General features: G+C 40.9%; 1 non-coding gene across 1 annotated transcript; it reads right to left on the bottom strand.

Annotated features, from left to right (window-relative positions):
* Positions 1-16245: 16245 nt before the first annotated feature.
* Positions 16246-16371, bottom strand: LOC123248269. Its single transcript, XR_006506335.1, has one exon. It is a non-coding gene; the product is annotated as a U6atac minor spliceosomal RNA (small nuclear RNA).
* Positions 16372-25240: the final 8869 nt, after the last annotated feature.

A 25240-nucleotide genomic window follows, 5' to 3' on the forward strand; every position in this document is an offset into this window, starting at 1 on the left:
TGTGTGTGTGTGTGTGTGTGTGTGTGTGTGTGTGTGTGTGTGTGTGTATGGACGTGTGGGCTCACGGCCAGGGCATGGAGCAGGGCCCAGGAGACGTCAGTGCTCTTGGCTACCCTGGGTGCCAATGCTTTGCAAACAGACGCCCAGTCACGAACCTCAACAAAGGCCAGAGGCCATTGGGGCAGCCTCGCTGGTGGGGATATTGTCCACGGGTACAGGGACTGTTATTGGGGCAGGGGTAGAGTAGGGACCAGGGACCGCTGCTGGGAGAAATGCTAGGGGTTGGCTGGAGACTAGATTAGAGAGATTACTGGGGTGGCTCCTGTGCAGAGCCCAGTGATGCTCATGGAAATATGCCCTGGGGTATTTGGAAGCCAGAAAAGCAGCCTTTTCTAGTTTCCCAATGGAGGGCTTTCAATCCAGTGAGACAGGCTCACCCAGCAGTGCTCATGCCACTTGACTCAAAACAGCAAGGGGTTAACTGGGGGCAGAGTGTGATGGAGAAAGAGTCAGAGGTACGGGCATCCCCTGTCCCTAAGGACTATTTCATTTCCTTGGACTCTTCATTTGATTTTGTTTTGTCTCTTTCTAAAGCACTTACCATATGTTTGGGGTATTATACTTATCTGGGTAAGGGTCTTAAACCCAGTGCCAAACATTGCTCAGAGCAGGACACCTAAAAGTGAGAAGCCCAAGATATCACCAGCTCAGGGAAAGGACAGTTCCTTCATTTACTCCCATTTGAATCCTTTCTCCCAAGTCTACCATCTTTCTCCCAAGTCTACCATCTTTCTCCCAGGTCTACCATCTTTCTCCCTCATCTATCATCTTTCTCCCAGATCTACCATCTTTCTCCCTCATCTACCATCTTTCTCCCAGATCTACCATCTTTCTCCCTCATCTACCATCTTTCTCCCAAGTCTACCATCTTTCTCTCACATCTACCATCTTTCTCCCAAGTCTACCATCTTTCTCCCAAGTCTACTATCTTTCTCCCACATCTACCATCTTTCTCCCTCTTAAATCTGATGTGACTCCTGCAAGCTCTATGAGATCAGGAATGACTTTGTCTAGTCTAAACATTGTCCTTTTCATCCTCAGCCTCTCATCTTATTAGATGTTTATGGAGTTTATTGGGTTGAAAAGTTCAATGTCAGGATGCTAAGATCCCTTGGCGATCTAGGGGTTCTATTGGTTCTTCTCTGTTCAGGTCCTCACATTTTCCCATCAGTCTCCAGAGGAAGAGTCAGTGCTGGAGGGATTATGGGAAGATGGGCACATTAGCAAACTGTCAGGGGAGCTATAAACTGGCCTAACCATTTTACTTTATTTTTAAATCCTTACTTTCAGTCTTAGAAGCAACTCTAGGACAGAAGGGCAAGGGCTAGACAAGTGGAGTTAAATGACTTGACCATTGTCACATAGTTAAGAAGTGTCTAAGGCCATATTTGAACCCAGGTCCTCCCAACACCAGGCCTGGTGTTCTATCCACTATGCCACCTAGCTGCCCCTGGCCCAAACATTTTAGAAAATAATTTAGAATTATGGTAAAAAAGTAATTAAATGTCCACACTATTTGAACTGAATATAGGCATGTATATAGCTCAAAGAGGTCAATAATAAAAAACAAAACAAAACAATACACACCAATGTATTTATGGCAGCATTTTAGCCAGAGATAGGTTCTTTGCCTATCAATTATGATATCATTAAATAAATTGTGGTCTATGAATGTAACAGAATATCACTGTGTTGTAAGAAATGACTAATATGATAACTATAGAAGAACATGGGAAGCCTTCTATGATACAGAGGGTCAAAGCAGAACCAGGAATTCAATGTACATCATAACCACAAAAAGAGAAGAGAAATAACAATAATAGGCCATGAACCCAAACTTAACGCTGGGCAGCTAGGGAGCACAAAGTAAGGGTTTAACAAAAACAACCACCTAATGCTGCAAAATCAGAATGGCCGAGCTTGGCTCCAAAAACGAAGTTATGGCGTTGTACCTCCTTCCCTTCTTTGCCCAGTGTGGCGAGGCAAACCCTGTGGCTGTACAATACTATATAGAATGTCAGATTTGGTTGATGGATTGACTGATTTTGCTGAACTTTCCCCCCCATTTTTTTAATTAGAAAAGATAGCATGCACACACGCGTACTTGTGTGTGTAGGTGTTTATTGAGAAATGTATGTGATGTAAAAAACAAGATAGCCATCAAACAAAATTTTATGTGTTTAGCACAATCCCAGGAGGGCATGGTAAGGACAGGAATGATGAGGGAGATGAGGTTCCCCCACAGGTGCTCTGGGGGTTATTTCAAGTCTCTTAGAATCCCTTCAGGGGCAGGTAGGTGGATAGAAAGTCAAACCTAGAGATGGCAGATTCTGGGTTCAAATGTGACCTCAGATACTTTCTAGCTGTGTGACCCTAAACAAGTCACTGAACCCCCATCGCCTGGCCCTTAACACTCTTCTGCCTTGAAACCCAATACTTAGTATCAATTCTAAGACAGAAGGTAAGGGTTTTAAAAAAAAAGCATCCTTTCAGAGTAGCCTCAGAAACTTCCTAGCTCTGTGACCCTGGGCAAGTCACTTAATCCCAAACTTTGCCTACCCCCTACCCTTCTGTTTTAGAATTGTTACTAGGAAAGAGAGTAAGGATTAAAAAAAAAATCACTTCAGAGCCTAGTTCAAGAGCTTAGTTAGACTTTTCCTGATTGGCACAGTGGGGAAAAAAATATTAGATTTAGAGTCAAAGAACTTGGGGTCAAATCCTTGTTCTTCTACTTATTATCTTATGATCCTGGGCAAGTCACCTTAGCTCTCTAGCTCTTTGTTTCCAGATATCTCAAGTGGAAGGGTAGAGCTTCTAAGATCCTAATTTCCCCTTCTAAAATTATTTTGTGTAGTTCATATTGTCTTCTCTGTGGACTTGTTGTTTCCCCAGATAGAACATAAGCTCCTTGAGGGCAGGAGGTTTTTTTTTTTCATCTTTGTTTCTTTTTCTTTAGTTTTTATCTTTGTTTCTCTAGAGCCTAACAGTAGGCGCTTAATAAAGGGATTCATGTTGGTTCGTTGCAATTCAAATAATTATTTAAATGATTATTGGCATAGTGGATAGAGAAGTGTCCTGAAAAGTAGAAACTCTAACTCATGCTAGCTGTGTGACCCTGCATAAGTCACCTAACTTTCAGTCTTCTGGGCAACTTTTAAGATCACAAGAAGGTCCTTACCTGAGTCGGTAGAAGTTTTCCTCTAGGAGTTCTCTGTATTGGTGAAATCCCAGGTTCAGTACTAACATCTAATAAATATCTAATAAATAAATCTTTACTCCACTCAGGGACTGTATTCACCTCTGGGTATAGAAAGGCAAAGTGTGGGAAGTACCCAAAGGGATGAGAGCACCAAATCATCTTACTTATTTCCTGAAGAAACTTTATGAAGACCAAGGAGTAGGTTGGAACCAAACAGGGAACATCTGATTGCTTTAAGATAAAAAATGGACAATGACAAGGCTGTATATTATCACTTTATATTTAATTAACTTATATGCAGAATACAAGTAATTCCAATAAACTTTACAAAAATCTAAGGACCAGAATCTTAATTTTACTATTACAACATCATGTGAAATCCCAGCCAGACAAAACCAAAGTTGGAATTAAGGTTTCTGGAGAGATGTCAACAATCTCAGAAATGCGGATGGTACCCCTCTGATGGCAAAAAGTGAAGAAGAATTAAGAAGTCTCTTGAGGAGGGTGTAAAGAGGAGAGTGTAAAAAAAAACTGGTTTAAAGCTTAACATTAAAAAAAAAAAAAGAAAGAAAACCAAACTAAGATTTTAGCCACGGGTCCCATCATTTCCTGGCAAATAGAGGAAGAAGTGGAAGTGGAGTCAGATCATATATACTTGGGCTCAGAGATCACTGCAGCCACAAAATTACAAGACGCTCGCTCCTAGGGCAGAGAGTGACGTCAACTCCGAATGGCATGCTAAAAAGCAGGAACAACACCTCGGTGGCAAAAACAACACCTGGAGAGTCAAAGCTAGGATTTTCCAGTAATAATATATGGATGTGAGAGTTGAACCATAAGGGAAGTTGAGAGCTACAAAATATATGATGCTTTTAAATTGTAGTGCTACCAGAGACTTTTTTTTTAATACTGTGTATTGGTTCCAAGACAGAAAAGTGGTAGAACTAGGCAATGGAGTTTAAATGACTTGCCTAGGATTACCCAGTGAGAAAATATATGAGGTCAAATTTGAACTCTAGGCCTCCCACCTCTAGGCCTGGCTCTCAATCTACTGAGCTACCTAGCTGTCCCCTGGAGGAGACTTGAAAGAGTTCCTTGGACAGCAAGGATATCAAGTCTATTTTTAAAGAAATTAATTCAGACTAGTCACTAGAAAGTATGGCTTTTAAAATTAATATTCAATAACTATTATATTTTAATAAAATTATATTAATAATAAACTAACAAAAGAGACCTAGCTATTCAGCCAGCTTGCCAGAGCCAAACAGGAAGAGGGAGGAGTGACAGCCAACCATAAAACAATAAAGTGGCCATGCAAACGTGGAGGGGCAGGAGAGATTAATGGGAATTTTGGGAAATACTAAGGGACTTATGGGGGATGCAGTCCAAGCTTCAAAATCTCCATTTATACATAGGTCAGCTACTAAATCCAAAACTTGAAAACTTTGGCCACAAAAGGAGAAAACAGAACTCACTGGGAAAGACCCTGATGTTGGAAAAGATTGAAGGCCAAAAATGAGAAGGGGATGGCATAGAATGAGATGGATAGTTGACATCATGGACACAACAAAAAGGAACTTGGACAGACTTCAGGAGATGGTGGAGGACAGAAGGGCCCCGTGTGCTGTAGTCCATGAGGTCAAGAACACACTAAGACAAAAGCAAACATTCTTTCCTGTTTTCAAGGAGGTTACTTTCTTCTAAATCCTTCTGGGGTATGGCCTTACAATTTACAAAGCATTTTCACTTGTGAATTTTCTCATTTAATTCTAGTAACATCTCCTCCAGAGTCCAGGATAGAGATTTGTGGGATGCCCTTGATTAGTACACATGATTTAAACGAAGATCCAGGAAACAGTCAGACAGGTAGGAGGAGAATCAGGAGAGAGCAATGTCATGAAAACCCAGACAGGAGAGAGTACCCAAGAGAAAATGTATTCTATGTGTAATCTTGGGTAAGTTCCCACTTGTTGAGCCTCAATGTCCTCATCCATAAAACGAAAGGGTTTGACTAAATGACCTTTAAGGTCTCTTCCAGCTCTTAAACCTCTGATGCTATCAGAGAGATAAAGTGATTTGTTGAAGGTCATACAGCCAACACACGCCAAATAAATCAGTCAAGCAGTCAATAAATATTTATTAAACTCCTACTAGGTGCCAGGCAATGTTCTAAGAGCTATGAGTAAACAAGCCTTCAATAGGATAAATGGGAGGAAGAGGAAGAATCAGTAGGAGGAAGGCACTGAAATTAAGAGGGATCAGGAAAGGTTTCCTGTAAAAGGTGGTATTTTAGCTTGGACTTGGAAGAAAATAGGAGGCAGAGTTGAGGAAGGAGAACATGAGAGAGAGCCAGTGAAAATGCCCAGAGCAGGGGCAGCTAGGTGGCTCAGTGGATTAAGTGCCAAGTCTAGAGATGGGAGGTCCTGGGTTCAAATCTGGCCTCAAACACTTTCTAGTTGTGTGACTCTGGGCAAGTCATTTAAACCTAATTGCCTAGCCCTTTCTGCTCTTCTGTCTTGGAACCAAAATTTAATGTCAACTCTAAGGCAGAAGTGAAGGGTTTTAAAAAAAAAAAAAGAAAGAAAAAGAAAATGCCCAGAGCTGAGAAATGGAGTGTCTTGTTTTTAGAATAGCAAGGAAGCTGGTGTCACTGGATCAAAGAGAATGTGATAATGGTAGTGTCTGGGCAGTATAAGGCATAAAAGGATTAAAAATGGAAATGAGTTATGAAGGACTTTGAACACCAAAGAGAAGATTTCGTATTTGATCTGGAAGGTTAGAGGGAGCCACTGAACATTATTGAGTAGGAGGGCGACATGGTCAGACTTATATTTTAGGGAAATGATTTTGGTGGCTGAATGTAGGATGGACTGGAGTTGGGAGAGACTTATGGCAAACAGACCCACTAGCAGGCTATTGTAATAAATAATCCAGGCATGAGATGATGTGAGCATATACCAGGGCGGTGGCAGCATCAGAGGAGAAAGGAGAGCAGATGTGAGAAAGGTTCCAAAGTAAAATGGACACATTTTAGCAACAGAATAGATATGGGACCTGAGAAAGCAAGGAGTCTAGAATGAAGCCTAGGGACCACCGGGAAAGTGGTGGTACTCTCAATAGTAACTGAAAAATTTGGAAAGGGAGGGCATTTGGTGGGAAAGATAATAATAAATTCAGTTTTGGACATGTTGATGTCCAATATGAGGTGTTCAATAGACAGTTGGAGATACAAAACTGGAGGTTAGGGTTAGATAAGTAAGATCTGAGAATCATTAGCTTAGAGACACTTTATCCATGGGAACTGAGGAGATTGCCAAATGAAAGAGGAATGAGGGAGAAGAAGCTGGGAGAGAGCCCTGTGGTATACCTACTATCAGCTGGCATGACCCCGATCTAGGAAAGAAGATGATGAGAAGGGGCCGTCTAATAGGTAGTGGAAAACCAGAAAAGAACAGCGTCATGAAAACCTAAAGAGAAAATACCAGGGACAGTGTCAAAGGCTGCAGAGAGGTAAAAAAGGATGAGAGTCAAGAAAATGTGATTAGATTTGACAATGAAGAGATCCTTAATAACTTCAGAGTTTGGCAATGATGACATTGGAAACCAGTCTACAAAAAGTTAAGAGAATAAGAGGAAAGAAAATGGAGATACCTATTGTAGGTGGTCTTCTCAACAAGTTTAACTCCACAAGTGAGGAAAGATATGGGATGATAACCAGTGGGGATGTATGGATCACATGAGGGATTTTTGAAGGTAGGGAAGACATAGACATGTTTGTAGGTAGCAGGGAAGCAGCCTTTAAGGGAATATTGAAGATAAATGAAAGAATGGGGATGAGAGAGGGAACAATCTGCTGGAGAAGATAAGATGGAATGAGATCACTTTTTTTTTTCAGATTTAAATATTTTATTGTTTTTAGAAAAATTTTCCATAGTTACATGATTCTTGTTTTTACTTTCCCCTTCACCCCCCCCCCAATGAGATCACTTGTGCACAAAGAGGGGGGGTTGTTTTGGCAAGGAGAAGGGCCACTCTTTCATGAGACAGGGATAAAGGAGGAGATAATGGCAGAAGGCACCCAGATGATGTGAGATGAGGAGGAGGGGAGAAGAAGGAGCTCTCAGCAAAAAGCCTCAATTATTTTCCAGCAATGTATGAGGCAAAGTTCTTAAATGAGAGGGAGGGAGCTATGGGAGGTTTTAGAGAGATGGAAAGATTAGGGAGGCATAAAAGGCACAAAAACCTTGTAGCAGTGAGTGCCCAGTTAGGGTTATGTAACATAAATGTGTAGCAGACCCAGTCAGCAGTTTTATGATTTTCTTTATCTTTATTCAGCAGCATATACATAGGAATAAAGATAATAAATGATGGGAGCAATCCAAGATTGAGACTTGGAATGGGAAGAACAGTGATAAAATAAGGGGACAAGGGAAATAGTAGAGTGGAACTAGTTGACCAAGGGGTCAGGAGAGTGAAGGAAAGAGAGCAGCTGGTACTGAGGTGATCCTCTGGTTAAGAAAGGGATTGAAGGATTGAAAGGACTGAAGTCATTGTGTGGAGAAAGAACAGGATTAGAGGTTACAAGGTGGAAGGAAAAGTGGAATAACAATAGATCATGATCAAATAAGGGAATTTCAGGATTAATAGATTTGAAAATAGAAGGATATATGCATCTCTGTGTTTGGCTGGGATGGTGTGGAGGAGTAAATCTTCTGAAATGAGTAAGAGAAACAATGAGGTTAGAATCCTTGAGGGCATATAATGTTGCAAGACCCCCAGTATAATGGCTGGAGTTGTGGAAGAGCCAGGCATAAAATTCAATGAGAAAAAGAGTGTCCAGGAGTTTTGTGGACACCACCTCCTATTATTTTGATTGGGTGATAGATAAGGATTGAGTTAACCCCAAAGAAGGAAAGGTAAGTGATAGTGGTAAGGAGAGAGGACCTGGAAATGACAATTGGGAACAAGGAGTATTCTAGTCTCCCAAGATAAGGGAATGAAAGTACAGCCATTCAAATGACTGATCATATGGTTCATGGGAGTACGATTGGGGATGTTGACTTTAAATGATCACTCTATCGCAAAGAGTAATAATATGGAAAGTCTTTTTAGAAAATTTTATTTAATTTATTAAGAAAATTTTTCCATGGTTAAGTGATTCATGTTCTTTCCCTCCCCTCCTCACACCCCACTCTTATAGCCAACAAAGCAATTCCACTTGGTTTTACATGTGTCATTGATCAAGACCTATTTTCATATTATTGATATTTGCACTAGGGTGATCCTTTAGAGCAGTAATTCCCAAAGTGGGCACCACCGCCCTCTAGTGGGTGCTGCAGTGATCCAGGGGAGGCGGTGATTGACACAGGTGCATTTGGGGGCAGTGAATAGTATGTGACAGGGGGCACTAGTAATGTTTTTTCTGGAAAGGGGGCGATAGGCCAAAAAGTTTGGGAACCACTGCTTTAGTCTACATCCCCAATCATATCCCCATCGACATGTGATCAAGCAGTTGTTTTTCTTCTGTGTTTCTGCTCCCACAGTTCTTTCTCTGGATGTGGATAGCATCTTTCTCATAAGTCCCTCAGAGATGTCCTGGATCATTGCATTGCAGCTAGTGGAGAAGTCCATTACATTTGATTGTGCCACAGTGTATCAGTCTCTGTGTACAATGTTCTTCTGGTTCTGCTCCTTTCATTCTGCATCAATTCCTGGAGGTCCTTCCAGTTCACATGGAGTTCCCCCAGTTCATTATAGAAATAGGTCTTGATCAACGATACATGTAAAACCTAGTGGAATTGCTCATTGGCTCCGGGAGGGGGGGGAGGGAAGAAGGAGGGAAAGAAGAATCATGTAACTATGGAAAAATATTCTAAATTAATCAATTAAATAATTAAAAAAAAAAAAAGTACAGCCATTGCTGGAATGTATGGCTAGAGAGGCTCTGTCATCAGAAGGGAACTAGAACTCAGAGTGAGTCACAAGATAAAGGGAATGAGGTAGAAAAGGATGTGAGATGAAAACAAATTTGCTGCCTATGGAACAAAAATTCCAGAAAGCACAGCAGAAAAGTGGGAGGTGGGGTAGTTTTAGAGTTCAACATTATGGGGAAATTGAAGAAAATGATAATAAAGGATTTACAGTAGACATGGGAAATGGAGTTCAGAATATCTGGGCTGGGGATGATATGACCAAGAGGAAGTTGTTAATCATTGAGGAAAATGTTTAAATTTTTTACTGTCTATAGAGGTTTGGCCTGAGGGTAGAATCCTGTCAAGACCTCTCAAGGTGATTCCCATAAAGGAATAAACATTTGGAGCTGGAGAAAATGTGTTATTTCCCTTTCCCTTAGGATACTGTGCTGGAAACTTGTTGGAATGGGTTTTCTCCTGTGTTTCTCTTCTTGGAGCCAGAGACTGGAGAACTAGACAGGAGGTGTGGCTTGATGGCATGGAATGGCCTCTCTCTCCTCACCATAAAGTCAGTAGAATGGTGAGGTGGATTGGCATCTTCTGTCCTCGCCTCAAAGGCAGGAAGGGACTGGTATGATGGAATGGAGCTTTCTCTCCTCTCTAACCCAGTGAGGCTTCTAATTCACAACCCAGGGCTCCTTTCAGGCTGTTTTTCTAGTTCTCCATGCCTGGAGGATAGCTGTCTTCCAATATTTAAAGAGCTGTCATATGGAAGAGGGATTACATTTATTTTGCTTGGCTTTAGACCACAAAACTAGGATCAATGGAATGGAAAATTTTTGAACAACTAAAGCTATTCACATTTCGAATGGGCTTCTTTGAGAGGGAGCAAATTGTCCAAAACAGTCAATAAACATTTATTAAATACCTACTATGTGCAAGGCACTGTGTTAAACATTAGGGATACAAAAAAAAAGAATTCCTGATCTAACTAAAATTCACAATTAATGGAGGGGAGGAGATGACAAGCAGACAAATATACACCCAAAAAATGACGTACAGGATAAATAAGAAATAATTAACAGAAGGAAGTTATTAGAATTAAGAGATGTTGGGAAAGACTTTAGAAGTTGGAAATTTATCTGGGGCTTAAAGGCAATTGGGACAGCAAGGTGACACAGTTGACAGAGCACTGGGCTTCGAGTCAGGAAAACTCTTCTTGAGTTTAAGTCTGGCCTCTGATACTTCCTAACTGTATGACCTTGGGCAAGTCATTTAACTCCATTTGCCTCAGTTTCCTTATCTGTAAAATGAGCTGGAGAAGGAAATGGCAAACTAGTCCCAGTATCTTTGCCAAGAAAACCCCAAAATGGGGTCATGAAGAGTCAGATACAACTGAAAAAAAAAATAACAACAACCACAGGGAAAGCAGTAAGCAGGGATAAGGAAAAAGAGTGTTGCAGCCAGAGAAAATGCCTGGAGGCGAGAGACAGAGGGTCTTGTAGGTGGAACTGCCGGAAGGGCAGTATCCCTAGGTTGAAAAATATGTGGTAAGGAATAAAGGAATAAGAATACTGAAAAGGTTAGATGTGTGTGTGGTGGCACCTCTGAATACCAAACAGGATTTCGTACTTGATCCTAAAAGCCATAGGGAGCCACTGGAGTTTATTGAGTAGGAAGGTGACTTGGTCTAATCTGAGCTTTAGAAAAAGCTCTTTGGTGGCTGGATATGGAGGATAGATTGGAGCAGAGACTGATCTGAGAAAGGCAGAGCCACCAGCTGGCTGTTGCAGTAGACCAGGTGTGAGGTGATAAAGGCTTGTACCAAAGTGGTGGCGGTGTCAGAAGAGAGAAGGGGCATATTGAGAGATATTATAAAGGTAAAATCAATAGTCTTATCAACATATTGGATATGGGGGGAGGGGGGCAAGTAAGAGAGTGAGTAATTGAGGATGATACCTGTGTTGAAAGGGGTGTTTGGGGAACTGGAAGGGTGATGGTATCCTCAATAGTAATAGGTTTGGGGATAGTTGGGTGGTTCAGTAGATTGAGATCCAGGCCTAGAGGTGGGAGGTCCTGGGTTCGAATCTGACCTCAGACACTTCCTAGCTGGGTGACCCTGGGCAAGTCACTTAACCCCCATTGGCTAGCCCTTACCACTCTTTTGCCTTGGAACCAATACACAGTATTGATTTTAAGATAGATGATAAGGGTTAAAAAAAACAAACAATCATAGGTTTGGTTATATAAATGTATAAATATATAACATATCTATATATGCATGTTTATGGATATATATAATATATGCATATAAGATATGGAGATTATATATAAATTTGGAGAGATATATTTATATAAAAATATGGATAGATATACATAAATATAAATACATTTGGAAGAGAAGAGAGCATAGGGGAAAGATAAGAGAAATGTTTTACACATGTTGAGTTTAGGATATCTGAAAGGCAGTTAAAAATGTAAGACTAGAGGTCAGCCGAGAGGTTAGAGCAGGATAAGAGATTTGAGAAACTCAGCACAGAGATGATAATGAAATCCATGGGAGCTAAGGTGATCACCAAGTGAAGTAATATAGAAACAGAAGAGACCAGGGCCCAGCACAGAGTCTTGTGGGACACCTATGATTAGATAAAGTGCTCCGGATGAGCATCAAGCAAAGGAGCCTGAGAAGGAGTGGTCAGATAGATAAGAGGAGAACCAGGAGAGAATGGTGTAACAAAAACCTAGAAATAAGAGAGCATCAAGGAGGAGAGAATGGTCAGCAGTGTGAGTGCCTGCAGAGAGGTTAAGAACAATGAAGACTGAGAAAAGACCATTGGATTTGGCAATTAAGAGATCTTTGATAACTTTGGAGAAAATGGTTCCAGTGGAAAAATGATACCATGACATCAGTGTTAAAAGAGTAAGAGGAGAGGAAGATAGTGGAGGCACCTATTATAAACAACTGTCTCAAGGAGTTTAGCTACAAAAGAGAGGACACAAGACAGAGAGTGGAAGATAGCTAAAGGGATGAGCAGATCAAGTGAGGGTTTTTTTGAGGATGGGGGAAATGTGGCATTTTTCTAGGCAATAGAGGAGTCAGTAGATAGATAAAGATTGAGGATAAGTGAGAGAGTAGGGAATAACAGAAGGAACAATCTGTCACAGGAGATAAGATGGAGTGGAATCTCCTGTGCAGGTAGAAGGATTTGCCTTGGTTAGGATGAGGAATATCTCTTCTTGTGAAACCGGAGTAAAGGAAGAGATAATGGCAAAAAGCAGATGAAGAAGAGGGGGGAAAAGGAGCTCAGGGTGAATGATCTCATTTTTTTCCGTAAAATATGAGGCAAGGTTCTCAGCTAAAAGAGTGGGGGAGAGGGAGCCATGGGAAATTTGAAGAGGGATGAAAAGATTTCTAAGAGCTGTTATGAAGAATGGGATAATGAACTGATAAGAGAAATATAGTAGGATTGCCTAGTAGCAGTGAGGGTCCATTTTGAGGTTATGTAACATAAATCTGTAGATTTGTTCATTTTCTTCCCTGGAAGTATTCAAGCAGAGCACAAATGGCCCCCTCAATTGAATGTTGTAGATGGAATTTTTATTTCAGGGACAAATGGAGTAGATGACTCCTGAGATCTCTTCCAATTCTTAAGATTCCATGGTTTTATAAACCTGGGTCTCTAACCAGAAAAGCCAAGACACAAACCAAGGTTTCAAGCTTGGAATTCAATGATATGGGCCTTAGAGTCTTGCTTGGCATTCCAAGTTCAAGTATCATCATTTCTTTCTTTCTTTCTTTCTTTTTTTAAATCCTTAACTTCTATGTATTGGCTCCTAGGTAGAAGAGAGGTAAGAGTGGGCAATGGGGGTCAAGTGACTTGCCCAGGGTCACACAGCTGGGAAGTGTCTGAGGCCGGATTTGAACCTAGGACCTCCCGTCTCTAGGCCTGACTCTCAATCCACTGAGCTACCCAGTTGCCCCCAAGTATCAACATTTCTTGACCAAAACTATTCTTCTTGTTGTCTTGTACATCTTGTCTGTGCTAGTCATTTGACTCTCAGCTTAGACCACCTTTTATTTTAAGTCATCTGACTGTAAGTTCCTTGAACACAGAGACTTTGTTTTACTCTTCTTTAAATATCTTAAAACTTGGAATGACCTCCAGGAATCGATGCAGAGTGAAAGGAACAGAACCAGAAGAACATTGTACACAGAGATGGATACACTGTGGTAAAATCGAATGTAATGGACTTCTGTACTAGCAGCAATGCAATGACCCAGGACAATTCTGAGGGATTTATGGAAAAGAAAGCTACCCACATTCAGAGAAAGAACTACAGGAGAGGAAACACAGAAGAAAAACAACTGCTTGAACACATGGGTTGATGCGGTCATGATTGGAGATGTAGACTCGAAACTACCACACCAGTGCAATTATCAATAATATGGAAATAGGTCTTTATCGATGACACATGTTAAAACCAGTGGAATTGCACGTTGACTATGGGGTGGCGTGATTTAGGGGGGAATGAAAGAACATGAATCATGTAACCATGGAAATTTTTTCTAATAAATAAATGTCTTAAAGCTGAGAGGTATTCCACCTTCCCTTTTTTGAGGAGGAAGTTTGTTTAGTAGAAAGAGCATCAAGTCAACAAGACAATGAACATTTATTAAGAATTATGGGTCACAAAGACTCATGATGAAGGAGCCCATCTGCCTCCTTAGAAAGAACATACTATATTTCACTTTCTAATTTTTTTTTGCCTGAGATCTCTTCCACAAAATGATTAATATGGGAAAGTGTTTTACGTGATTGGATATGTAAAATGTATATGATATTGCTTTCCATCTCAGGAAGGGGAAAGGAGAGAGAAGGTGGGAAGGAAGGTGAGAATTTGGAACTCAAAATTAATTGTTTTTACATGTAATTTGGGGGAAATATTGTTTTAAAATGAAAAAAAATGAATTATGGGCCAGAAACTGTAATAAGTTCCAGGAATACAAATCCATGCAGAAAAATAGCTAGTCCTTGCTTTCAAAAAACTTACATTCAGGGCAGCTGGGTAGCTCAGTGGAGTGAGAGTCAGGCCTAGAGACAGGAGGTCCTAGGTTCAAAACCCGGACTCAGCCACTTCCCAGCTGTGTGACCCTGGGCAAGTCACTTGACCCCCATTGCCTACCCTTACCAATCTTCCACCTATGAGACAATACACCGAAGTACAAGGGTTTAAAAAAAAAACAACTTACATTCTTTTTTTTTTAAACATTCTAATGAGAGAATACAAGATGTCAGAGGAAGCTGAAAAGATGCAGGGGTTGAGGGAAAGATACCTGCTAAGGGAAATGATAGAGAAATTCTGGAGTTCTGGAGAGTGGAGAATAAAGATACTGCTAGCCTTAGGAATCTTACTTAAAATTGTACTTGGAGAAACTGATCAATCAGAACATGGAGCCCTAAGAGCCCAGAACATATTTCCACTGTGAAAAGGCAAAAGACAGTATGGGCTGAGTGAACTTTGAGTATGCAAGAAGGCTGCTGTAGAATGCTGATGGCTGATGAAAATCCAGAGTGTATGGAGTGGCGCACAGAGAGGGATGAAGCATTAGTCTTAGAAGGCTTCGGTTTAGTTCCACTTCTACTGCTGAATAGTCATGCTATCCAACCTCCATTTGAAAATCTCTAGTCATGGAGAATTCAACATCATGCCTTAGAGTCCATTCTACTTAGGAAAGCTTTCAGCATTATCAAGTTTTCCCTTATATGGTGGCACTGAAATCTGTTTCTGCAACTCGAACTCGTTGATCCTAGTTCTTTAATCTAAAACTAAGCAAAACAAACCTAATCCCTCCTTCACAGCTCTTCAGCTATCTCCCTAAGTCTTCTTTTATCCAGGTTAAACATTCTCATTTCCTTTCTTACATGGCAGTGTTTCAAAGGTTTTAGTCGTCCACATTACCCTTCTCTCTTGTCAATCCTAAAAAGTGCTGCCCAGAATTAGATATAGACTTTATTAAAGATGAAGTCTGACCAGAATAGAGTGTAATGAGACCCTAACCTTCTAAATTCTGCATAATGCTTCGATTAATGAAGCCTAAATTTGTGTTGGCCTTTTGAGATTACTATGCCTTAAGCTTGTAAGAAAAGGAGGGAAGGGAACAAACTTTTATTAAGCACCTACTATGGGCCAGAAACTGTGCTAATCACTTTACACATATCTCATTTGATCTTCACAACAATCCTGTGAGGTAGAGGCTGTAATGATTCCCATTTTACTGAAGCAGAAAAAAGGTTAAATGACTTGGCTAGAATGACACAGTTAGTAAGTCTCTAAGGTTGGATTTGAATGTAGATCTTCAAGATTTCAAGCCTAGTACTCTATCCTCTTCAGTGGCTCCCAAACTTTTTTGGCCTACTGCCCCCTTTCCAGAAAAAATATTACTTAGGAAATTAATTTTTTTAAAGTTTTAATAGCAATTAATAGGAAAGATAAATGCACCTGTGGCCATCACTGCTCCCCTCAATCACTGCAGCACCCACCAGGGGGCAGTGGCACCCACTTTGGGAATCACTGCTCTATGTCATTTAAATGCCTTATAGTTCACTAAAAGCCTCAGGCCTTTTTCATAAGAATTAGTAGTCACATCTTCTCCCTTCTCCACTCATATAGTTGAACTCAACTGTAGGATTTTACATTTATCTCTATTACATTTTTTTTTTAATTTTTAAACCCTTAACTTCTGTGTATTGACTTATAGGTGGAAGATTGGTAAGGGTAGGCAATGGGGGTCAAGTGACTTGCCCAGGGTCACACAGCTGGGAAGTGTCTGAGGTCGGATTTGAACCTAGGACCTCCTGTCTCTAGGCCTGGCTCTCAATCCACTGAGCTACCCAGCTGCCCCCATCTCTATTACATTTTAGACCCTTAGATTCATCAGATCTTTCTAGTCCATTAAAGTATTTTTTGATCCCTATTTTTTTCTAATGTATTGGCAAACTTTCCTGGTTTTTGTTGTTGTTGTTGTTGTTGTTTTTGTCATTCACAATTGGACAATATGCTTTCCAGTCTTTATATCTCACTTGGTTAGATGGCACAGAATAGGTGGCAATGCCTTAACTATATATTCTGTAAAGGCCACCAGAACCTTTTTCATCCTTATCAAAGGGAGTGTTAACCTTCTCTCTTCTCATACAACACATGGGTTGTATGGATGTTTCAGGAGGACTAGTACCTCTAATGTGAGGGCTTGCCAAGCCCTTTTCAGGGCTGCTGGTCTACCTTTGGTGTCTACCTTTCACCCAACTCTCACTTGTGGCTCCAAGAAGCCATAGCATGTACCACAGCCACACCTTGGTAAACCATCTGGGCAAGTGGGTGAAACCAGGTTGAATGTCATTGACAGGGCTCAAACTTGTCACTGAGTTGAGGGGTGTCAACTCCACGGATGTGAAGACATCCTGGCAGAATGAGCAGATGAGAACCATTTTGTTCCAATGGCCACGAAGGCTGCTGAAGCAGATACTGTGGAGTGCTAAGAGTTTAGCCAAACATCGAAGACTCCAAGGTTATCCACTATATCCTGGGTCATCACCCGCTGTCTTGACTTTTGTCTTACCACTGGACTTTGAACTCTGCAAGTTCACGTGAGAATCAAGACATCACCCTGTAATGTCATGGCTGAGCAACAAGTCACTTAAGAATATTAACCACAACAATGCTAAATACAGAACCCAACTGCCCTCTACTAGATACCACTGTGAAGGTTGACATTGGTCAACTAATAGATAACTCATTTGGGGCTGTTATCATTCATTTCTTCTTCTTTTAAACCTTTACCTTCCACCTTAGCATCAATTCTAAGACAGAAGAGCAGCAAAGGCTAGGTAGGCAGTCAAGGTTGAGTGACTTGCCCAGGGTCAGCTAGGAAGTGTCAGAGGCCAGATTTGAACCTACGTGCTCCTAACTCCAGGTAGGCACAGTGCTGCCTAGTTGTCCCTTACCCAGTTCTAAATATACTTAACTGTACTAAGATCCAGCTCACTTGGCAGCTGCAAGGATATTATGAAAAATTCTGACAAATGCTATATTGAAATCTAGGAATATAATGCATGCAATATTCTGAGGCAGTTTGGTAGTATATTGAATAGAGGGTGAAACTTGGAGTCAGAAAGATCTGAGTTCAAACCCTATGCCAAACCTTTACTAGCTGTGTGTTCCTGAGCATTTTGCTACCTTCTCTCAGCCTTAGCTTTTTCAACTGTAAAATGGGAGTGATAGTCCTTACATCACTGGATTGTTGGGAGGATTGGATGTGATCATAATATGTAATGCTCCCTCTTTGGAAATCTTAAAGTATTATGTGGAGTTGTTCTGTTGTCTCCAACATGACTGATTCTTCATGACTCCATTTGGGGTTTTCTTGGCAAAAAATGTTTTTTACTATTTTCTTCTCCAGCTTATTTTACAGATGAGAAAACTGGGGCAAACAGGATTAAGTGACTTGCCTAGAGTCACACAACCAGTTAAGTGTCTATCTAAGGCTGAATTTAAACTCAGAAAGATGAGTGTTCCTGATTCTTAGCTGAGTCTCCAATAGAGAGGCCATGTGGCATTAATGGATAAAGGGGTTGTCTTGAAACCAGTAAGACCTGAGTTCAAGTCCCACCTCTGACACAGTGGCTGTTTGATTCTGGACAAGTCCCTTAAGGTCTCAGTACTCTAGATAGCTCTCTGAGTCTAGAAATTGCAGAAAAAGTGCTGACCTGTATTGGTAGAGGGAATCTCCACACCTAGAGTTCCCCATACTGATGGCCCAGTCCCTTTCCCTGTTTTTAACAACTAATTCATTAACTCCGTTTTAAAAAAGAAATAAATTTATTCTGGTAAGACTTGTCTTTGGGGAATGTAACAAATAAACTTGATATAGAGGGATATATTTAAAAATATTAGGGTTTTATTGTTAGCCATATTGATAATTTAAAAGCCACATGCCTGCTAGGAGCTAATTCAAATGCCACGCCATGCCTTCCCCCTGGCTGCTTCCTAGGAAAAGAGGAAGTACCAATTCTGTCCTGAGTCTTTATACCTTTGTTTATGTAATCACACTTCTTGCCCACCTGTATTATGCAAGAGGAGTCATGGGAAATGTAGTTTTTAAGAGTCTTAAATGTCCACAGGAAGTTTAGACCAGAGACCTCAAGATCCATTCAAGGACCCCCAAATTTCCAATATCACAGGAATCCATGGTGGTTCTTATCATGTGAATGCCATTTCCTTTTGTAAATGCTCATAAACCAAGTGTGTCTCTTAAAAAGAAAGGAAATAACATTTCTGCCGTCACCATCCAGAGGTATCTAGGTGTGCATTAGATAACATGTTGGGTCTAGGAAGACCCCACTTCTAATCTGGTCTTCCTGACTGGGTGACCCTGGATGCATCACTTAACTGGTGCCTGCCTCAGTTTCCCCAACTGTAAAATGGAGAGAATAAAAGCACCTATTTTGAAGGGTTTGTTGTGAGGATCAAATGAGAAAATATTTGTACGTGCTTAGTATAGAGTCTGGCTCATAGTAGGCACTTGGTGCTTATTCCCTTCCCATCTGATAAAATACCATATAGAGAATTCAAAACAAATGGTAGATGTTAGAATTACTTGATAATGTTGTCTAAAGGTGAAATCTTTATCCAATGACCACTGACTTAATAGATTAGTAATAGTTGCTCTACGTCATGCTCAAAGAAGACCACAATGACAGCACCATCTCGGGGTCGACACGCAAAGAGATCATAGATAAACAGACTTGTACAAAAATATTTATAGCCGCGCTTTTTGTGGTGGCAAAAAACTGAAAAAGGAGGGTATGTCCTTCAATTGGGGAATGGCTGAACAAATTGTGGTATATGCTGGTGATGGAATACTATTGCGCTCAAAGGAATAATAAACTGGAGGAATTCCATGTGAACTGGAATGACCTCCAGGAATTGATGCAGAGCGAAAGGAGCAGAGCCAGAACAACATTGTACACAGAAACTGATATACTATGGCAAAATTGAATGTAATGGACTTCTGTACCAGCAGAAAGCAATGACACAGGACAGTTCTGAGGGATTTATGGTAAAGAACGCTACCCACATTCAGAGGAAGAACTGCAGGAGAGGAAACATAGAAGAAAAGCAACTGCTTGAACACATGGGTTGAGGCGGACATGATTGGGGATGTAGACTCAAAAATACCACTCCAATGCAACTATCAACAATTTGGAAATAGGTCTTGATCAATGACACATGTTAAAACCAGTGGAAATGTGCATCGGCTATGGGGTTGGGGAGTTGGGGGGGTGAAGGGGAAAGTAAGAGCATGAATCATGTAACCATGTTAACTTTTCTAAAAAATAAAAATTATTAAATGGGAAAAAAAAATAAATGTGGCTGATCAGACCAATCCAAGCTCAGAAGGCTCAACCAGAGATCAGGCACAACTAGTCTATGTGAACATTTGGGATGCTACAGAAGGAACAGAGCCCCAACAGTATTTAGATTTATTGATAATTCTCAAATAACTGACATCAGAAGATAAGAAATTACAGTTAAATCAAAGGAGTGTTCATAAATATCTTTAAGAAGAGGCTAACGCAGTTGCCAGTGTTGGCTTCATTTGGGGCAGAAAGAAAGAATAAACATCCCTGGATGGGGTATTGTGTCATCTCGCCTTGTAGTACTACCATGAAGGTAACCTGGGATCTCTTTGCCAAGTGGAGAGTGAGGCAGACAAAGACAACACAGAACACAGATTCATTGGCGTAGCATTAGAGGAGAAGAAGGAGGAAGATTCTGGGTGAGGTCACCTGATAAAATAGCAAAAAGCCTTGGAGGCAAAAAAGAACAAGCAGAAAGTTTGGTCAAAGTCCCAGCATATCTGATCATACAAAGGGTACAGTTAGATCCTGACTGCTCAGAATAATGGATGGGCAAAATGGCCCCATTCTAATTTACATTATTTGAAGTTATGATTATATTTAAAATATGATAATTTGGTTCCAGCCCAGTGGAAATAGGCAGTACAAATTGGAATAATGCCACCACTCCAGGGGAATTCATTATTTGCTTGAATCAGGACTAGCTGTATTGATAGATGAAACTGGAAAGAGAACAAATAGTCACAAATGGTACATATTTGCTAGCAGTTCCATAGCAATCTGTTCTCATTATTAGTAATAGGACTCAGATACTCCAAATGCTCAGTTGCTATTTGAGGAGGTTAAAGTGACATTGAAGAATATCAAGTCAGGAAGAGTAGCTGGGCTTGACTAGGTACACACAGAAGGAAAACAAAATGGCAGCAATATGATTTTGAAGGCATCGTAGGACTGATTGTTTTGTCGTTGTTCCATTGTTTTTCACTTGTGTCTAATTCTTTATAACCCTATTTGGGGCTTTCTTGGCAATGATACTAGATTGGTTTGTCATTTCCTTCAACTCATTTTACAGATGAGGAAACTGAGGCAAACAGCTAGGAAGTATTTGAGGCCAGATTTTAAATCTAGGACCTCCTGTTTCCAGGCCTGGCTCTCAATCCATTGGGACACTTAGCTGCCCCTTTTTTTCAAAGACTCCAGAGAACGCTCCCACCTATAATTTCTTCCATGGTGTCATATATTGGGTGAAGACAAAGGGGAGATTTTAAGCCCTGATTTGGATGCTCAAAGTCTTCCTCTGAGGTCCTTTCAAACCATAGAGGTGACCTCAAGTTCTTGAAGGTAATGCCAGTGTTTCACAGGATCTGGAAGATTCAGTCAGGTTGATTTAGTATCCCTTTGGGGGTGCTCACACAACTTAGTATTCACACTCACAAGTTGGGGTACCCAGAGGATGGTTCTTTGAGTTAAGGGTAACCTAAGGGCCCTGAACTTTCTAGCAGAGTAGCTCCTGAGCTCCCACCACTGTGTTCTCCACTATATAATCAGCCAGTTGCTTCTATAGTTTAAGAAAAGGGATTTACTGAGAAGATCTATCTAGTAACAGGTGGTACAAAACACTCTCTGCCAAAGTCTGGGTCATACTCTCACACAAATTCAGAGAGTCCACAGAGAGAATTTACAATTAAAATGATAGTAAGAAATATGTCTAGAAAAGATATACAGTATTACAAAAGAGTGCCTCCTCAATCCTCTCTCTGGCCATCCCATTTTCTTTGTGTGGAATCTTCAGAAAGTTTGCTTCCAAGTAATGGAATTAGTGGTGGACTAATCACGGCACCGTGCTAGTTCCTTGATTTTTTTTTTTTAATCCAAATCCATGGGTTCACAGAACCATTTGAATATTTGAGTGAGCAAATAATTGCTTGAGAAGGCGGTGGTCATCAGGATCTTTGGCTGGGATTCTCCATTTGGCCTTATCAACCTTCTCCTCCATGGCTCCCATCCTCAGAGGGCAGATTGCATGAATAAGATTACTGGGCGTAAATGCTAGTGCCTTTTTGGTTTCTAGGTTTTTAGGGAGAGCAGGGGGCACCAAGTCAGCTCTGGGGGAACCCCAGGGTAGAGCATAGAAAAGAACCAGAGAGGAACAAGGAGGGACGTGAGGGCTAAAGCCATGACAGAGCCCCAGAACTGGGCATGGTGCCAAGGCTTTAGCAACTTGAGCAGAAGGCCCTTCACATCGTATAAACACTGGCACTCCCAGGCTAGGCTCAAGGTCCCTCCCTGCCTAACTCCCCAAGCCTGTCACCTGCCTCTCCTATTTGCAGGTGTCAATGGGGAGTGGCCCGACTTCTAGGGGACACTCCCAGTGTTTGCTCCCCAGGGGGGCACCTTATCTCCCACTCCCCACAAAGGGCTTGGGGGTGCTGAATTGTTTGCTCCAAGATTCAGGGGGTTTACCTGGCCACTCTTCTCCCAGCTAAGTGAGAATCAAACTTTGGGGATGAAAATCCCTCCTTTCTCCTTCCATCTGTACTGTGGCTTCTCCCTTTTGTGCTCTGCAGCAGAGCAGGATGCCCTAAGAGGGAAAAAGGGGTCAAGGTGAAGACAAGAGTTAGAATCTCTCTCTGAAAAGACTTTTATTCTCCTGAGCAAAGGTCCAAGCCCTTCTGGGGGAAATACCAATTCAGTTGCTGCCATCTTGAAGCCTTTTCTGAATTCTCTTCAACACCATCACTACCATCTGCCACCTTGGGGAGACACTCCACCCTGTCCCCCCAATCTTTAGTAGATCCGTCCCTCCTTACATTTTCCCCAAACACTGTGTAGTTCTCTCCTTTGCCCCTGTCACTTTTTACTTATTATATTTTTTTGTCTAGAAAGATGACTGGCATCCACCAGCATTCCCTTTTATTATTACCTCAGAGCCTTGTACATAGTCAGTGCCTAATGCATGCTTAATGAATTGAATTGAAATTCCAGATACTCCTTTGTAGTAAAATTTGAATCCACTCCTCTAGTGACTATACAGTCCCCTTGAGAAACTGCCATAGGATTTAGAACTGTAAGAAACTTTGGAGATCATCTAGTATAATTCTCTCATTTTACAGGTGAAGAAACTGAGGACAAAGAGGTTAAATGTCTTTCCTCAAATCATCAGGATTCGAATCCAGGCCCTCCAATTCAGGGCTCTTGGGATTAGATCTGGGACAGAGCCTGCTCCTACTGGCTCAAGACAGCAAATTGTTAAATTTTCAGTTTGAGTATTTTATGTGACTCAAATCAAGGCTCAATTTATTGTTTTGTTAATCGTCTAGACTTAGAAAAAGTGATGGAGAAAATGTTCATCGAGTAGATTAAACTTTAAAAATCTAAATGCACTTAAAAAATGTGTTGTGGGTACATTTGTTCAATTGTATCTGACTCTTCATGACCTTGTGGAGCTAGCATGCCAGTAGTAGTGGCTATAGGGTTTTTTTGGCCAAGATATTGGAGTGGTTTGCCATTTCCTTCTTCAGTAGATTAAGGCAAGCCAAGATCTAATGACTTGCCCAGGGTCACACATCTAGCTAGTGTCTGAGGCCATATTTAAACTCAGGTCTTCCTGACTCTAGGCCCCTTGTTCTATCCACTGAGCCATCTAATGCAGTGCTTCTAATGTAGTGGCTCTCTCACATTTCTTTAAACTAGCAAACCTTCCCTCCCCCGAAATTCAATTCAACAATCTAGATTACAAAAATAAATCACAATATTCCATTTTTTATTTACTTATTTATTAGAATATTTTTCCACGTTTACATGATCCATTTTTTTAAAACCCTTTCCTTTCATTTTAGAATCAATACTAAATATTGGTTCCAAGGCAGAAGAGCTGTAAGGGCTAGGCAATGGGGGTTAAGTGACTCACCCAGGGTCACACAGCTAGGAAGAGTCTGAGGTCAGATTTGAACTTGGGACCTCCTGTCTCTAGGCCTAACCCTCAATCCACTGAGCTACCCAGCTGCCCCACAATATTCCATTTTTAAAAAAATGAATGTACCCGGCCTCAGCCACTTCCCAGCTGTGTGACCCTGGGCAAGTCACTTGACCCCCATTGCCCACCCTTACCATTCTTCCACCTATGAGACAATACACCGAAATACAAGGGTTTAAAAAAAAAAGAATGAATGTTAAAAAAATTGTTTCTACATGAAATTGGAGGAAAATAAAAAAATTATTCAAAAAATAAATCTATTCTAGTCATAGTGTAAAAAAAATTCCTTCATAAACCTTCCTAGAATAAAGTAAATACTTCAAAGGAAAAGCATACTCTCATTCTTTGACCAAAAATGTATAGGCCAACTGTGAATCTAAAGGAGATTCTCCTTAAATATATCTTGATAGTTATTGTCTTTAAAAAAAAAAAAGAAATTATGAGAGAAAGAACTGTGGGAGTAGAAATGCAAAAACAAAACATATGATGTCACTTATCACATGCATATATGGGTATGTGATTTGGGGTTTAGGCTTAAAAAAATTGCTATATAGCAAAAATGAATGGGGCAGCTGGGTAGCTCAGTGGAGTGAGAGTCAGGCCTAGAGACAGGAGGTCCTAGGTTCAAACCCGGTCTCAGCCACTTCCCAGCTGTGTGACCCTGGGCAAGTCACTTGACCCCCATTGCCCACCCTTACCAATCTTCCACCTATGAGACAATACACTGAAGTACAAGGGTTAAAAAAAAAAATGAATAACATGGAAATGGGTATAAAGTGACAACATTTGTAGAACCCAATAGAATTGCATGTTGGCTCTGGGGCGGGGAGGGAAAGAAAATGAATCATGGAAACATGGAAAAATATTTAAGAATTTAAAAAACTAAAAATTAAATAAAGAAATAAACAATAAAAACAATGAAATTGGAAAATGAGAGGTTGTCGATTGGCTGAATACAAAATGATGACCTAGCTTTAGTCTCCAAGTATCTCAGCTGATTCTACTTAAGTTCATTTAAATGTTGACAAAATGTAAAATCTAGATAAATATTAACTTTCAAATACAAAATAAAATAGTCTTTTTTTTTTAGACCTTTACCTTCTGTCTTAGAATCCCTCAGTTCCAAGGCAGAAGAGTGATAAGGGCTAGACAACTGGGATTAAGTGACATGCCCAGGGTCACCTGGCTAGGAAGTGTCTAAGATTGGAACCTAGGCCCTCCTCTCTCCTGGTTCTCCATCTCCTGAGTCACCTAGCTGCCCCAAATACTGGATACTTTAAAGAGCTCCCATTCTATCACAGGAAATACAGCTCAGTGAATACAAAACTTAGTTCCCTCCCCCAAAAATGTGGGTTCGGGGATGCTACCAGCAGGGGAGATCAGGAAAGGATTGTTTTTGAGGGTGTCTCATGAGTCAAGCAGAGCCTTGGAAGGAGCTGGGGATGCCATCAGGCCAAGATGAGAAGAGAGAACATTTTAAGCATGGGACCGTGCGCCATGTTGGTGAGAGGCTACAAATTGGAAAAGCCACCTCAGAGAAGGAGCCAGGAGCCAGACACAGACAGCTACGGCACTCTCCAATACTGGAAGGTATCCTGGAATCCAAGGATGCATTTCTTTTTGGTCAAGAGTCTGAAGTTGGTGAAGGGAAGAGATGGAAATGGGAAAACCAAGA

This window comes from Gracilinanus agilis, chromosome 4 (genome assembly GCF_016433145.1).
Source record: "Gracilinanus agilis isolate LMUSP501 chromosome 4, AgileGrace, whole genome shotgun sequence".
Classification (NCBI taxonomy): Eukaryota; Metazoa; Chordata; class Mammalia; order Didelphimorphia; family Didelphidae; genus Gracilinanus; species Gracilinanus agilis.